This window comes from Gorilla gorilla, chromosome 15 (genome assembly GCF_029281585.2).
Source record: "Gorilla gorilla gorilla isolate KB3781 chromosome 15, NHGRI_mGorGor1-v2.1_pri, whole genome shotgun sequence".
Classification (NCBI taxonomy): Eukaryota; Metazoa; Chordata; class Mammalia; order Primates; family Hominidae; genus Gorilla; species Gorilla gorilla.
In genome coordinates, this window is record NC_073239.2 from 81,220,508 (window position 1) to 81,238,333 (window position 17,826).

The 17,826-nt window shown below is 39.2% G+C and overlaps 1 long non-coding RNA gene across 1 annotated transcript in view; it reads right to left on the reverse strand.

Annotated features, from left to right (window-relative positions):
• Positions 1-17,826, reverse strand: part of LOC129526778 (uncharacterized) — a 37,478-nt gene that overhangs the window by 14,915 nt on the left and 4,737 nt on the right. Inside the window, exon 2 of the long non-coding RNA XR_010130770.1 lies at positions 12,163-12,606. This is a non-coding gene — a long non-coding RNA (uncharacterized lncRNA). The remainder of the gene's footprint in view (positions 1-12,162; positions 12,607-17,826) is intronic.

Consider the following 17,826-nt stretch of genomic DNA (forward strand, 5'->3'; position numbering starts at 1 on the left):
GGCAGGTGGATCACTTGAGGTTAGGAGTTCGAGACCAGCCTGACCAACATGGTAAAACCCTGTCTCTACTAAAAATACAAAAATTAGCCGGGCATGGTGGCACATGCCTGTAATCCCAGCTACTTGGGAGGCTTAGGCAGGAGCATCCTTTGAATCTGGGATGCAAAAGTTGCGGTGAGCCAAGATCGCGCCACCTCACTCTGGCCTGGGCGACAAGAACGAAACTCCATCTCAAAAAAAAAAAAAAAAAAAAATTTAAGTTATCAAGCAAGTTAAATACTTAGGTATAAATCTAACAAAATATGCTGGGTGTGGTGGCTCACACCTGTAATCCCAGCACCCCAGGAGGCCATGGTGGGAGGATCATTTGAGGCCAGGAATTAGAAACTAGCCAGGTCAACACAGCAAGACTCCATCTCTACAAAAGAAAAAATTTTAAATTAGCTAGCCAGATGTTGTGGTTCATGCCTGTAATCCCAGCACTTTGGTAGGCCAAGGCAGGCAGATTGCTTAAGCCCAAGAGTTCAAGGCCAGCCTGGGCAACATGGTGCAATCCTATCTCTACAAAAAATGCAATTAGCCAGGCGTGGTTGGCATGTGCCTGTAATCCCAGCTACTAGGGAGGCTGAGATGGGAGGATCACTTGAGCCCAGGAGGTCAAGGCTGCAGTGAGCTGTGATTGCATCACTGCACTCCAGCCCTCCAGCCCGGGTGAAAGAGAGAGACCCAGTCTCAAAAAAAAAAAAGAAAAAAAAAAGTCTAAATGAGGACTATTTTAAAACTTGGATGAAAGAAATTAAAGAAATAGACTCATCCAAAGTCTGATCTTTAACAAAGGAACAAGGCAATTCAATCAAGAAAGGATAGTCTTTTCAACACATGGTACTAGAACAACTACATACAACTACATATCCACATTAACAAAAAATGAATCTAGACACAGACCTCATACAACCTTCATAAAAACTAACTCAAAATACATCACAGACCTAAATGTAAAGCACGAAACTATAAAACTCCTAGAAGACAACGTAGGAGAAAATCTAAGTGACCTAGGTTTAGAGATGATTTTTTGGATACAATAAAAAAGCAAGATTCATGAAAAAAAAACTGACAAGTTGGACTTCATTAAAACTAAAAAGTATGCCCTGTGATACAGACTATTAAGAAAATAAAAAAGACAAGCCACAGACTGGGAGATAATTGTTGCAAAAGATATATCTGATAAAGGATTGTTATCCCAAAATATACAAATAAAATTTAAAATTCAACAACTAGAAAATAAAGAACTCAATTTAAAAATGGCAAAAGTTCTGAACAAAAGTTCTCATCAAAGAAGATATACAGATGGCAAATAAGCATATGAAAAGATGTTCAACATCATATGTCATTGGGGAATTGCAATTAAAACAATGATGAGATACCACTACACACCTATTCAAATGGCTAAAATCCAGAACACTGACAACACCAAATGCTGGTGAGGATGTGAGAGTGACAGCAATAGCTCTCATTCATTCCTGACGGAAATGCAAAATGGAATAGCCATTTTGTAAAACAGTTTGGCAGTTTCTAACAAAACTAAACATATTCTTACAATAAGATTCAGAAACAGTACTCCTTGGCTTTTACCCAAGTGAGGTGAAAATTTATGTCCACATAAAAACCTGCACTTGAATGCTTATAGCAGCTTTATTTATAATTGTCAAAAATCGGAAGCAACGAAGATTTACCATTAGGTAAATGGAAAGCTAAAATGTAGTAAGTCTGCACAACAGAATATTATTTGCAATAAAAAATGCTTTTTATTCACATTGCAATAAAAAGCAATGAGCTATTAAGCCACCAAAAGACATGGAGAAAACTTTAATGCATATTACTAAGTGAAAGAAGCCAATCTGAAAAGGTTATATCTGTATGATTCCAAATACACGACATTCTGGAAAAGACAAAACTACGGAGGTAGTAAAAAGATCAAGCTGGGCACGGTGGCATACACCTGTAGTCCCAGCTACTCAGGAGGCTAAGGCAGGAGAATTGCTTTAGCCCAGGAGTTTGAGATAAGCCTGGGTAACATAGCGAGACACCCATCTCAAAAAGAGTTTGCAGAGGTTGCCAGAGGTTTGCAGGAGGAGGAAGGAATGAACAGATGGAACACAGGACATTTTTAGGGCGGTGAAACCATTCTGTATGATGATGTAATGATGGATACTTTACATTATACACTTGTCAAAACCCATAGAATGTACATTACAGAATGAATCCTAATGTAAACCCCGGACTTTAGTTAATAATAATGTATCAGGCTGGGCGCAGTGACTCATGCCTGTAATCCCAACACTCTGGGAGGCTGAGGCAGGCGGATCACCTGAGGTCAGCAGTTCAAGACCAGCCTGACCAACATGGTGAAACCCTGTCTCTACTAAAAAAAGTACAAAATTAGTCGGGTGTGGTGGTGCATGTCTGTAATCCCAGCTACTCAGGAGGCTGAGGCAGGAGAATCTTTTGAACCCGGGAGGCGGAGGTTGCAGTGAGCTGAGATCATGCCACTGCACTCCAGCCTAGGTAACAAGAGTGAAACTCCGCCTCAATAATAATAATAATAATAATAATAATGTATTAATATTAACTCAATTGTAACAAATTTACCACACTAATGCAATTTGTTACTGTGAAGATGGGGAAAGAAGTTTATGGGATCTCTGTAGTTTATAGTCAATTTTTCTGTAACCCTAAAATTGCTTCCAAAAATAAAGTATTATTTTTTTAATGTGGCATATCCACACAATAGAATACCACAATAAAAAGAACACAATACTGATGAATGCTACAACATAGATGGACCTCAAAAACAATGCTAATTTTAAAAACTAGATGCAAAAGACTACATATTAAAGTTATTTATTTCTATGAAATGTCCAAAAAAAGGAAAAGGTATACACACAGAAAGCAGATTGGTGGTTGCCTGACACTAGTGATGGAAGAGGGCATTAATTGTCTAGAAGCAAAAAAAAAAAATCTTTTTCGGGTGATGGAAATGTTCTAAACCTGGATTGTGGTGGCATTTGCACAACGTTATTAACTTACTAAAAATCATTGAATTGTAGACTTTAAATGAGTGAATTTTATGGCATGTAAATATCCCAATAATGATTTTTTAATCACATAAACAAAATGATAGACATAAACACATTTAAGTGAGACTACCTATGGGCATAAGGAATGGAAGTGGGGAATGGAACCAAAAACAATAAAATTAAATAGAGATGGACCATTATGTCCCCAATGACAAGACATTATTTAAGAAATTTGATTAGCACAATCTTCTGCACCTAAGATCCAAATTATGGGAAGAAGGAGGCAATATGTAGAAAAGAAAAGCCCAGTGGTCAACAGGCATATATAAAGATGCTTACCAGCCGTTAAAAAGAATGAGATCACATCCTTTGCAGCAACATAGATGGAACTGGCAGCCATTATCCTAAGCAGATTAACACAAGAACAGAAAGCCAAATACCACATGTTCTCACTTATAAGTGGGAGCTAAACATTGAATACACATAAACATAAAGGTGGGGACAATAGACGCTGGGGACTACCAGACATGGGAGAGAGGGGGCATGGGATGGAAAATCACCTATTGGGTACTAAGCTCATTACCTGGTGATGTACCCGAAACCTCAGCATCACGCATTAAGCCCATGTAACAAACCTGCACATGTACCCCTTAATCTATAATAAAATTTAAAATTATTATTATTATTATTTGAGGCAGAGTTTTGCTCTTGTCACCCAGGCTGGAGTGCAATAGCATGATCTCAGCTCACTGCAACCTCCGCCTCCTGGGTTCAAGCCATTCTCCTGCCTCATGCTCCCGAGTAGCTGGGATTACAGGTGCCCACCACCATGCCCAGCTAATTTTTGTATTTTTAGTAGAGACAGGGTTTTGCCATCTTGGCCAGGCTGGTCTCGAACTCCTGACCTCAGGTGATCCACCCACCTTGTCCTCCCAAAGTGCTGGGATTACAGGCGTGTGCCACTGCACCTGGCCTGAAATTATTTTTTTAAAAAAGAGAGATGCTTACTGGCTAAGTGCAATGACTCACACCTGTAATTTCAGCCCTTTGGGAGGCTGAGAAAGGAGGATAGCTTGATCCAGGGGTTTGAGACCAGTCTGTGTAACATAGTAAGACCCTATCTCCACAGAAAGGAAAAAAAAAAAAAAAAAAAAAAAGATCCCTACCTTCGCTAGTAGTCAAGAAAATGTAAATTACAATAATAATGAGGTACCTTGTTTTTTTTTTCTTTTTTTACCCAACTAACAACAAAAAAGAATGACAGCATTCAATGCTAGCTGGATGTAAAGGAGAATGATTTACTCTTAAATGAACTGCTTCTATCTTTTTGCAAATAGTAATCTGACAATGGCTATTAGAATTTAAAATATGCACTGTGACCCTATCAGCTCGTATTTGTCAATTAATCCCCTAGCAACAAAAGCACCAGTGTGGAAGGATATAAGTTGAAAGATACTTATTTTCGCATTATTTGTAGTGACCAAAAGAAGTAAATAATTATATCATCCCTCAAAAGAGAAATGGTTGAATAAATTAAGATACATGCATACTATAGAATATTATAGTTATTAAAGGAAGAGCTATATCTTTTAACTTAAGATACAACCATGAGGCACTACTAAGTAAGTAGAGGAAGTTGCAGAATATTTTTATTAGAATGATCTTAGTTTTGTGAAGACACCATTACCCTTTATATATGTTTACACATTTCCATAACTATGGGAATGGTTAATATTGGTTACTGAGGTGACATGGGCAGAGAGAAGATTATTATTTTCTTTAAACTGTTTAGCATGGCTTTAAGTGTTGGGGTAGGCACATGTTATTTTGTTTTTTGTTTGTTTTTTGAGACAGGGTCTCACTCTGTTGCCCAGGCTGGAGTGCAGTGGTGCGATCTTGGCTCACTGCAACCTCTGCCTCCCAGTTTCAAATGATTCTCCCACCTCAGCCTCCCAGGTAGCTGGGACCACAGGCATGTGCTACCATGCCCAGGTAATTTTTGTGTTTTTAGTAGAGACAGAGCTTCACCATGTTGGCCAGGCTGGTCTTAAACTCCTGACCTCAAGTGATCCCACCTCGGCCACACAGAGTGTTGGGATTACAGGTGTGAGCCACCATGCCTGGCCAAGCACACGTTATTTTGTACAATCTTAAGAAAACTTAATAAAGGATTATTTTTATTTGCATGGATTAACCATTCAATGTATTATTTCCATACACATATTCAAAGGCAGAGGTGGAGGCTAGATGAGATGATATATTTATCTTTAAACTCTATATGGTCTACTGTTGACTTTACTTCATTAAGTCCTATTTTGTTTGTTTGTTTTGAGATGGAGTCTTGCTCTGTCGCCTAAGCTGGAGTGCAGTGGCACGATCTCAGCTCACTGCAACCTCCACTTCCCAGGTTCAATCGATTCTCCTGCTTCAACCTCCCAAGTAGCTGGGATTACAAATGTTAGCCACTACACCTGGCTAATTTTTGTGTTTTTAGTAGAGATGGGGTTTCTCCATGTTGGCCAGGCTGGTCTTGAACTCCCGACCTCAGGTGATCAGCCCACCTCAGCCTCCCAAAGTGCTGGGATTACAGGCGTGAGCCACTGCCGCCAGCCCGTCCTATATGTTTGTAAAATCTGTGGTTGTTCAATAAGTATTGAATAAATGAATGAATAAGCAAATCATTCAGTTTGTGAGTAAAAGAAATGAGTGTGGTAGGCCAGACTTTTAAGATGACCACCAATGATCTGCACCGCGCCGCCTGGTACCCTTATAGTCTCGAACAACGTTGTATCAGGTTGGTCTGTTTGACTAATAGAATATGGCAGAAGTGATGTTATGTAACTTACAAGAAGAGATTATAAAAGACACTAAACTTTCCATATTATATTGATGGTTTTATCTATCAAATATGTACACAGTGAAAAAACTGAAGATATGGGAAAGGGCATGTTTTTTGATAAAATTAGAAGCATAACTCTAAGGATTTTTCCCCCTCACTTTTCCAATGTTAAGTGAAATATAAATAGTTTTTATCAGCTTTCTACACCAATAAAGATAAAGTTATTAATATTAGAATAATAAATAGTCAATTTCATTGCCCAAAATAACATCTATAATTCAGGAAAGTCTTTTTTCATAGTCTAATCTTTTAAAACATCATTAAAAGCAATTTTTCCTTCCAGGTATTTCAAGGATCTTTTGTTGTTCCCTATACTTTTCTTCAAGTTGGAATGATTCACAGACAGCTGTTCATAAAGATGATACAGCTGTTCCATTTGCTGAGTAAGCATCTGAATTTCCTGCTGAAGATCTTCTGTTCTCTATAGAAAAAGAAGGAAATACTTCCTGATAGTTAACAGTTACATTTAGAGTGACATTGTGGGGACAATAAATTAGTAAATAGAGGCTAAAGGAAGACTATTAAGACTTGACATTTAAAAATTAATTTAAAAAGAAGTGGATCTGATACACAATAGTAAGACATTTTAGTTTGTAGAGTAATAAAGTCATAAAATAAGTTTTGAGAGATCAGAAGTTAAAAAATTATAGACTTCCGTTAATAGATGTAGCAGATGTCACTAGCATATTGAAACCTGATAGCCATATTCATTACATTCCACTGTTGATGGAGTGGAATTGCTGAGTCACAGGGTAGGATATATTTTGGTTTTAGGGATACACTTTGGTTTTAGGAGGTATTGACAAATGCATTTCCAAATGGGTTGTACCAATTTAATCTCCTATCAGGAATGTAGGAGAATCCTGTTTCCTTGCCTAGCTCTGACATCATTTTAACCACATGCAAAATCCTCAATTATTTAACAAAAGAATGTAATACCTTCTGTTTCCAACCCACACATCATCCAAGATCTCCTGTCCTTTTATGCAGCTCTGGGATCTGAGTAAGCAAGTTTAGTTTCTGGACTTTTGTTGAGTAAAAGTAGGAAATAAGAGGAGAGAAGTATTCATGAAATGATGAATTTGCATTAGAAAGAAGGTAGAAAAAAGAGGAAGGGAAGAGAAATTATGAGCAGCATAGACTGGATCTGGGAGAGTTTTTTAAGAGAATGGAGAGTAAGGCACAGGAGAAAAAGGTTTAGGATGTGATGTGAGAGATATAGTGAGAAAAGTTAAGAAAATGAAGGTGTTATTGTAAATTATGAATATTCCACCTGTTATTAAATTAAGAAAATTAGTTAAGGCAAATAATTAAGATTGGAATTACAGTTGACCCTTGAAGACCGATTTGAATTGCATGGGTCCACTGATAACGTGGATTTTCTTCTACTTCTGCTACCCCGGAGACAGCAAGACCAACCCCTCCTTTCCTTCCTCCTTCTCAGACTACTCAAAGTGAAGACGATGAGAATGAAGACCTTTATGATGATCCACTTCCACTTAATGATTAGTAAATATATTTTTTCTTCTTTATGATTTTCTTAATAACATTTTCTTTTCTCTAGCTTTACTATAAGAATACAGTGTATAATACATACAACATACAAAATATGTGTTAGTCAACTGTTTATATTACTGGTAAGTCTTCCAGTCAACAACAGGTTATTAGTAGTTAAGTTTGGGAGGAGTCAACAATTATACAGAGATTTTTTTTTTTTTTTTTTGCATGAGGGCCATATCCCCTAACCCCAAATTATTAAAGGATTAACTGTACTTTCAACTAGTTTTGATGACTGAAATATTCTTTTATAAATGGAGCCCACACATAGATTGGATCATGTAGACCCTTGCTTTACATACAGATTACATTAAAAAGTGGTTATAGTCGAAGGTATTTGAAGAACACTTCCACTACTTCCTCAGCAATATTTTACCCCCAACAGACTTCTATAAAATCTTCTCTTTTTATTCTTTTCTACTGACTACTCCTCAACCCTCCTTCACTCAATGAAGATTTGGGGCCTCACATTCTTCTTCTATACCAACTCATACCATAATTCAAGATTTCAGTGGTCACAGTAGATGATCGATCCAACAATACAGCTTTGTGATTCATGTGTGTACTTAATTCCAATGCCCTACACCTACACTCATTTATTATTTAATTATTATTATAATATTAATAACGTTAACTTTTTTTGATGTAGAAAGTGGTTGTTAAAGCCAGATCATTCCAGCTCCCAAGAGTTGATTATTCATTTCTCTTTCTAATTCTATGCTCAATGACATGTTGGTATCAAAAGTCAACAAATGCTCAAATTGGGTGCTTTTTCTCAAGAGCCAGTTTACCAGCACATGACTGCCTTTATACCCTACTTCAACCACCTACACCTAGATCCAAAAACAATCCTGGATTTTGTCATCAGCAGGAATTGCTCCATACCAGAAATATGAAACTCCGCTATCTTATTCCGTAACATGATCTCAGCTTTCAGCTTTCTCACAGCCCTATTACCCCTATACCTTTCTCTTCAGTATCACAGAGACTTTCAGGCCCCCTTTGCATTTTCTCTTCATATATCAGAAAGGCATAAAGGCTCCCAGTCAACCACGGTATAAAGGAACCATGGCTTCCTTCTACCCTCCCTTTGGGAGAGAACGAACAAACAACTCAACATTTCTCGATTACCTCCTAGAGTTACACAAGATAACAAAAATTGTTTTTCTTCAAAAATCAATCAAAACTTATTCTCACCTTCATCATGAAAATATTCATGGTTCCTTGTCCTTTCATATTCATATGGGAGTGAATCTGTTGGCATCTACCAATTGATCTAGAATGGGTTTTTTTTGTTCTACCTTTTCTCTTTAAACCAGATATACCTTGTGTCAATAGACTGAAAGATATCAGTGGACTAAAATAATTCAAACAATTTTCAAATGTCCATTCTAAAATTAAAAAGAAATGTCCCCTTTAAAAATATATATATATAGTTGGCCAGGCACAGTGGCAAACGCCTGTAATCCCAGCACTTTGGGAGGCTGAGGCAGGTGAATCACCTGAGCTCAGGAATTCGAGACCAGCCTGGCCAACATGGTGAAACCCCATCTCTACTAAAAATACAAAATTAGGCCAGGCACAGTGGCTCACGCCTGTCATCCCAGCACTTTGGGAGGCCAAAGTGGGCAGATCACCTATGTCAGGAGTTCGAGACCAGCCTGGCCAACATGGTGAAACCCCGTCTCTACTAAAACTACAAAAATTAGCTGGGTGTGGTGACGGGCGCCTGTAATCCCAGCTACTCGGGAGACTGAGGCAGGAGAATTGCTTGAACCCAGGAGGAGGAGGTTGCAGTGAGCCAAGATAATGCCACACACTCCAGCCTGGGCGACAGAGCAAGACCCCACCTCAAAAATACAAATACAAACACAAAAATTAGCTGGGTATGGTGGCATGTGCCCATAATTCCAGCTACTTCAGAGGCTGAGGGAGGAGAGTCACTTGAACCCAGGAGGCAGAGGTTGCAGTGAGCTGAGATCACACCACTGCACTCCAGCCTGGACAACAGAGCAAGCCTCCATCTCAAAAAAATAAAAATAAATAAAAACAAAATATATGTATAGTCAAAATATATTTCTAAGGCCGGGCACAGTGGCTCAAGCCTATAATCCCAGCACTTTGGAAGGGCAAAGCGGGTGGATCTCCTGAGATCAGGAGTTTGAGACCAGCCTGGCTAACATGGTGAAACCTGCCTCTACTAAAAATACAAAAAAAAAAAAAAAAATTAGCCAGGTATAGTGGTGTGCACCTGTAGTCCCAGTTACTCAGGAGGCTGAGGCAGGAGAATCGCTTGAACCTGGGAGGCGGAGGTTGCAGTGAGCTGAGATCACGCCACTGCACTCCAGCTTGGGTGACACAACGAGACTTCGTCTCAAAAAAATAAATAAATAATGAAACCCATCTCTACTAAAAACACAAAAATTAGCTGGGTGTGGTGTTGCACACCTGTAGTCCCAGGTACTCAGGAGGCCAAGACAGGAGAATCACTTGAACCTGGGAGGCAGAGGTTGCAGTGAGCTGAGATTGCACCACTGCACTCCAGCCTGGGCGACAGAGCAAGACTCTGTCTCAAAAAAAAAAAGATTTCTAATGAAAACAGCTGTTCAGTAATCCCAATGGTCCCAAGAGGGTGTCATTTCAGAAACCATCCTTTTTAAGAAGACATTTGGAGAGCAATATCTGCCTGGGTAGTAGGATAATATTATAAGGATTAGGACATCACACACGGTATCTCAGTCCATTTGTGTTGCTATAAGGGAATACTTGAGGCTGAGTAATTTATAAAGAAAAGAGGTTTATTTGGCTCACAGTTCTGCAGACTGTACTAGAAGCATGGCACCAACATCTGTTTTGGATGAGGGCCTCAGGAAGCTTCTACTCAAGGCAGACAGCAAAGGGAAGCTAATTTTTCCATTTTGTGGATGAGAAAACTGGGACAAGAAATATTTAGCAATTTGTCTAAACCTACAATATAAGAGGTAGATCCCAGATTGAAACATACACAGTCTGACTCTAAAGACTCTCTGTATTTCAAAGAAAGTAGCCCCTTGGCTCTGATATTAGTTGCAGATATTTTAAATTCTTATTTAAAAATAAAATTTAAATAAAATAAAGTAACCCCTTTAGTATTAGTTGTAGATATTTTAAAATATTATTTATATTGTAATTTTACTTTAAGTATGCCTACAATTATTGTAGGAGAAAAATGGAAGTAAATAAAGAAATTTGAGAAATTTGAAGGCAAATATTAAAGGTACTGGAGAGTGAACACTAAACGATCAGAAAGATGCCTTATGATACTGTGTGTGTAGATCACATGGTGAAAGAGAAGGCAAGAGAGAGAGGAGGGGTAAGTACAAGGATCTTTACAACAACGAGATCTTGTGGGAACCAAGAGTGAGAACCTACTTACTCCCTCTAGAAGGGCACCACACCATTCATAAGGGATCTGCCTTAACAACCCAAACACTTCCCACCAGGCTCCACCTTCAACATTAGTGATCAAATTCCAACATGAGACTTGGCAAACAAACAGTATCCAAACCGTAGCACACAGACTAAAGTACTTCTACTACAACAATTCCTGAGTGAAATTCTTTAATTGGGATGTGAGAAGGGGGAAAGGAATTGGAAACAACTACAATAATTTGGGCCAGGCACTGTGGCTCATGCCTGTAATCTCAGCACTTTGGGAGGCCAAGGCAGATGGATCACTTGAGCTCAAGACCAGCCTCGGCAATGTCGTGAAACCCTGCCTCTATCAAAAAAAAAGAAAGAAAGAAAGAAGAAATTTGTATGTGAAAACTTGTATCATACATACTAACAGCTTAGATACATAAATGACTAATTACATGTTTGGATCTTGCTTTGAATACTAATTGCTAGGGAATGATAATATCTCTTTATTCTAAGGCTAATTTACAGTTTTTTATGTCCTTTTCTATCGTAGAATTGCAGCCAAAAGGATTGGTGAGCCTGAAGTCAAGTCAAGATAAACTACCCGGCTAGGCATGGTGGCTCACGCCTGTAATCCCAGCACTTTGGGAGGCCAATGCGGGCAGATCACGTAATGTCAGGAGTTTGAGACCAGCCTGGCCAACATGGTGAAACCCCATCTCTACTAAAAATACAAAAATTAGCTGGGCGTGGTGGCAGGCGCCTGTAATCCCAGCTACTAGGGAGGCCAGGAGGTGGAGGTTGCAGTGAGCCAACATCCTGCCACATTGCACTCCTTTCTGGGCAAAAAGAGCAAAACTCCATCTCAAAAAAAAAAAAAAAGAAAGAAAGAAAGAAATTAGGCTGGGCACTGTGGCTCACACCTGTAATCCCAGCACTTTGGGAGGCCAAGGCGGGTGGATCACCTGAGTTTGGGAATTTGAGACCAGCCTGACCAATATGGAGAAACCCCACCTCTACTAAAAATACAAAAGTAGCCGGGCGTGGTGGCACATGCCTGTAATCCCAGCTACTCAGGAGGCTGAGGCAGAAGAATCACTTGAACCTGGGAGGCAGAGGTTACGGTGAGCTGAGATCGCACCACTGCACTCCAGCCTGGACAACAAGAGCCAAACTCCATCTCAAAAAAAAAAAAGAAAGAAATTGCCTCACTAGATTTCAGACACTTACTGGCAAGTCCAAAATTTGCAGGGTGGGCCAATAGACTGAAGAGTCAATGTTGAAGTTCAAGTCCAATGGCTGTCTGTTGGCAGAATTTTTCTTTGCTTGCAGAAGGTCAGTCTTTTGGTCTCTTCAGATGTTCAACTGATTGGATGAGCCCCACCCAAATTATGAAAGGTAATCTGCTTTACTCAAAGTCCACCGATCTAAATGTTAACCTCATCCAAAAACATCTTCACAGAAACATCCAGAATAATGTTTAACCAACTATCTGGGCAACACAGCCCAGCTAAGTTAACACGTAAAATTAATCATCATGGCAGCAGGCACCTGTAATCCCAGCTACTCGGGAGGCTGAGGCAGAAGAATTGCTTGAACCTGGCAGGCTGAGGTTGCAGTTAGCCGAGATCATACCACTGCGCTCCAGCCTGGGTGACAGAAGAGGACTCCATCCTGACAAAAAAAAAAAAAAACAACAATAACAAAAAACAAACTAATTATTACAAGAACAAAGACCAGAGGAGAAAAAACACAGTAAGTAGCAGTATGGTGGACTTAATTCCAACAATATCAGAATTTAATGTAAATAGCCTAAACATTCCAATTAAAAGACAAAGATTATAAGACTAGATTAAAAAACAAAACTTAACTATATGCTGTTTACAAAAGATATACTTTAATCACATAGAAAGATTGAAAATCAAAAATGGAAAAATACATACCATGCAATCTAAGAAATATTATCTAGCTATGTTAATATCAGACAACCTAGACTATAGGGCAAAAAGTATTACATGAAATAAGTGAGATTTCATAACGATAAAAGGGGCAATTCAATAGAAAGATAAAAATCCTCAATTTGTATGCAAATAGCTTCAAAGTTAAAAAATAAATGTTGATAGAACTAAATAAACAGACAAATCCTTAATCAGTGATGGATATTTTGACACACTTTTCTCAATAACTATAGAACAAGCAAGAAGTCCTGGGCCTAAATATCTCAGTCAACTCAGTCCACACTGCACAGGAAGGATAGAAAAAGGGCTGGGAACCAGACATGGTGTAAAAAGATCCTTTGCGGCCGGGCCCAGTGGCTCACGCTGGTAATCCCAGCACTTTCGGAGGCCGAGGTGGGCAGATCACGAGGTCAGGATCTGTAGCCAGCAACAAGAGATCAAAGTGTGTGTGTGTTTTCTGGTTGTGCAGATATTGTCTGGGCAACAAGAGCAAATGTCTCAAAAAAATAAAATAAGACCACAATCTCTTTGATACTGTTTCCTTCCAAAGGTGGTGGCTAATCCTCCTCTTCTTGAATGTAGGCTGGATTTAGTGACTTGCTTCTATGTGTAGAATATGGCCAATGTGGAGGTATGTCAATAGGTCATGACTTCCTTTTTGTTCTGTCTCTTCGATCATTCACTCTGAAGTAAAGCAGCTGCCTTGTCATGAGAACATATCAAACAGTGCTGTGGAAAGGCACATTTGGTGAGAAATAGGCCTACTCCCAACAGCCAGGGAAGAACTGAAGCCTTCTGTGAGCATGTGAATGAGCCACCTGAGAAATGTATTTTTCATCCTCAGTCAATCAGTGTCTCAAAAGAGGCCGTTAGCTGGATCCCTCAACAAAGCCACTTTTGGGTTCCTTTCAGATAATACATGTTTGCTTTGTAATCTACTAGGTTTGGTGGTAGAATGAGAAGACTGAACACACTCCCCTTTAGGACACATCATAAAGCAAAACAAGTATGGCCCAAAGTAGCATACACTTAATGTTCTTTTCTACTAGGATTTACAGAATTCATTGTTGGTACAATTTACTCTTTTAAAAAATAATTTTTATGTTGATCAGAATAAAATACTGTATTCCAAGCTATATGTGCTAATTTGATTTTATTTTAAAAATGTATTGAACACTGGAACATACAGATTTGAAAGATTTGACCTTAATATATATTTATATATAAAATATGATTTTGAAATAATGAACTTTTAAATTTAAAATTATAAATAATTTTTAAAATGCCTTCTATTTAGGTAAAGAATCTTCAAAACAAACTTCTCATATGATATGGTTTGTCTGTGTCCCCACCCAAATCTCATCTTGAATTGTAGCTCCCATAATTCCCACATGTTGTGGGAGGGACCCAGTGGGAAATAATTGAATCATGGGGGGTGGTTTCCTCCCTATTGTTCTCGTCGTAGTGAATAAGTCTCATGGGATCTGATGGTTTTATTAGGGATTTCCCCTCTTGTTTGGCTCTCATTCTACCTTACCTGTTGCCGTGTAAGATGTATCTTTCACCTGCCATGATTGCGAGGCCTCCCCAGCCATGTGGAACTGTGAGTCCATTAAACTTCTTTTTATTTATAAATTACCCAGTCTTGGGCATGTCTTTATCAGCAGTGTGAAAATGGACTAATACATCATAAAAGAAATTTCATTGCAAAAGTTGAAGTCTGAACTAAAAAGCTACAAAGAAAATAATGTTTAATAGCCATCCCAGATAGTGTCCCTGAAATACGATGTCAAGGATCTAGAGGAACATATTGTATCTTTAACCAGAATTAAGTCTGAAAAACAAGGATTCAGAGTCTTAAAAGAGGCAAGCAGGACTTAACGGAACGAATTATAAAACTAAGGTAGAAAATTCTAGTTTATTTTTGAAACATGTCTCTCATCATAAGCTCACATACAGCATATGAGCTCCATGCTCCTGATTGATCAGTTTAATCTCATGGAATTTCACTTATTGCCTGGTATAACATTATTACAATTTTTCATTATAAGACTTGTGATTATCAAGGTCAGGATATCAAGACCATCCTGGCTAACACGGTGAAACCCCGTCTCTACTAAAAAATACAAAAAATTAGCTGGGCGTAGTGGTGGGCGCCTGTAGTCCCAGCTACTCGGGAGGCTGAGGCAGGACAATGGCGTGAACCCAGGAGGCAGAGCTTGCAGTGAGCTGAGATTGCGCCACTGCCCTGCCCTCCAGCCTGGGCGACACAGCGAGACTCTGTCTCAAAAAAAAAAAAAAGATTTGTGATTATCTGGTCAATGTGTGTAGAGAGGAGATGTTTGATCATATACGGTACCCTTTTTTTTTTTTTTTTTTTTTTTGAGATGGCGTCTCGCTCTGTCCCCCAGGCTGGAGTGCAGTGGTGCGATCTCCGCTCACTGCAAGCTCCGCCTCCTGGGTTCATGCCATTCTCCTGCCTCAGCCTCCCGAGTAGCTGGGACTACAGGTGCCCACCAGCACGCCTGGCTAATTTTTTGTATTTTTAGTAGAGACGGGGTTTCACCGTGTTAGCCAGGATGGTCTCGATCTCCTGACCTCGTGATCCACCCGCCTCGGCCTCCCAAAGTGCTGGGATTACAGGCGTGAGCCACCGTGCCTGGTTACAGTACCCTTTTTGATAGCAGGAGAAAAGATGGTCATTAATTTATCCTCTTATAATAAGAGTAATATTTAAGAAAGCCACAAAATATGAAAAGCTTTTCTATCCAGATTTACGTTCTGTTGTAGACCATCTTTATTATTCTGTTATTTACTGTACATTAGACCAATTGATAGCTTTCATTTTCCTCTGGGGTTTGCATTTCCCAGATCACTTTTAAAAGGAAAACATAGGAGCCTGAAACAGAAGTGGGAAACAAATATTTACTCAAACTAAGAGATTAAACTCAGTAGCCAGCAACAAGAGATCAAGGTGTGTGTGTGTTTTCTGGTTGTGCAGATATTGTCTGAAATAAGATGGCTGAAAAGTTCAAGTGAAAAAGTAATTAAAAGCAATTCATCAACCATAGCCATAGCTGGATGTATAATAGCTGATCAGGCATAGCAAACTCTTCAGGATAATTTCATTTTTAAAAATTTATGTCTTTGTCCTTTTCATCTTCTAAGCACAGTTTCAAATAAGACTACAGAGTGAGGCTCTAGGGACCATCAGTTTTTGTCTTTAGTGCTAAAATGGTGGCTGAGTGACACACCATGATTTTAATCTCTTAGTTTGAGTAAATATTTGTTTCCCACTTCTGTTTCAGGCTCCTATGTTTTCCTTTTAAAAGTGATCTGGGAAATGCAAACCCCAGAGGAAAATGAAAGCTATCAATTGGTCTAATGTACAGTAAATAACAGAATAATAAAGATGGTCTACAACAGAACGTAAATCTGGATAGAAAAGCTTTTCATATTTTGTGGCTTTCTTAAATATTACTCTTATTATAAGAGGATAAATTAATGACCATCTTTTCTCCTGCTATCAAAAAGGGTACTGTAACCAGGCACGGTGGCTCACGCCTGTAATCCCAGCACTTTGGGAGGCCGAGGCGGGTGGATCACGAGGTCAGGAGATCGAGACCATCCTGGCTAACACGGTGAAACCCCGTCTCTACTAAAAATACAAAAAATTAGCCAGGCGTGCTGGTGGGCACCTGTAGTCCCAGCTACTCGGGAGGCTGAGGCAGGAGAATGGCATGAACCCAGGAGGCGGAGCTTGCAGTGAGCGGAGATCGCACCACTGCACTCCAGCCTGGGGGACAGAGCGAGACGCCATCTCAAAAAAAAAAAAAAAAAAAAAAAAAGGGTACCGTATATGATCAAACATCTCCTCTCTACACACATTGACCAGATAATCACAAATCTTTTTTTTTTTTTTGAGACAGAGTCTCGCTGTGTCGCCCAGGCTGGAGGGCAGGGCAGTGGCGCAATCTCAGCTCACTGCAAGCTCTGCCTCCTGGGTTCACGCCATTGTCCTGCCTCAGCCTCCCGAGTAGCTGGGACTACAGGCGCCCACCACTACGCCCAGCTAATTTTTTGTATTTTTTAGTAGAGACGGGGTTTCACCGTGTTAGCCAGGATGGTCTTGATATCCTGACCTTGATAATCACAAGTCTTATAATGAAAAATTGTAATAATGTTATACCAGGCAATAAGTGAAATTCCATGAGATTAAACTGATCAATCAGGAGCATGGAGCTCATATGCTGTATGTGAGCTTATGATGAGAGACATGTTTCAAAAATAAACTAGAATTTTCTACCTTAGTTTTATAATTCGTTCCGTTAAGTCCTGCTTGCCTCTTTTAAGACTCTGAATCCTTGTTTTTCAGACTTAATTCTGGTTAAAGATACAATATGTTCCTCTAGATCCTTGACATCGTATTTCAGGGACACTATCTGGGATGGCTATTAAACATTATTTTCTTTGTAGCTTTTTAGTTCAGACTTCAACTTTTGCAATGAAATTTCTTTTATGATGTATTAGTCCATTTTCACACTGCTGATAAAGACATGCCCAAGACTGGGTAATTTATAAATAAAAAGAAGTTTAATGGACTCACAGTTCCACATGGCTGGGGAGGCCTCGCAATCATGGCAGGTGAAAGATACATCTTACACGGCAACAGGTAAGGTAGAATGAGAGCCAAACAAGAGGGGAAATCCCTAATAAAACCATCAGATCCCATGAGACTTATTCACTACGACGAGAACAATAGGGAGGAAACCACCCCCCATGATTCAATTATTTCCCACTGGGTCCCTCCCACAACATGTGGGAATTATGGGAGCTACAATTCAAGATGAGATTTGGGTGGGGACACAGACAAACCATATCATATGAGAAGTTTGTTTTGAAGATTCTTTACCTAAATAGAAGGCATTTTAAAAAT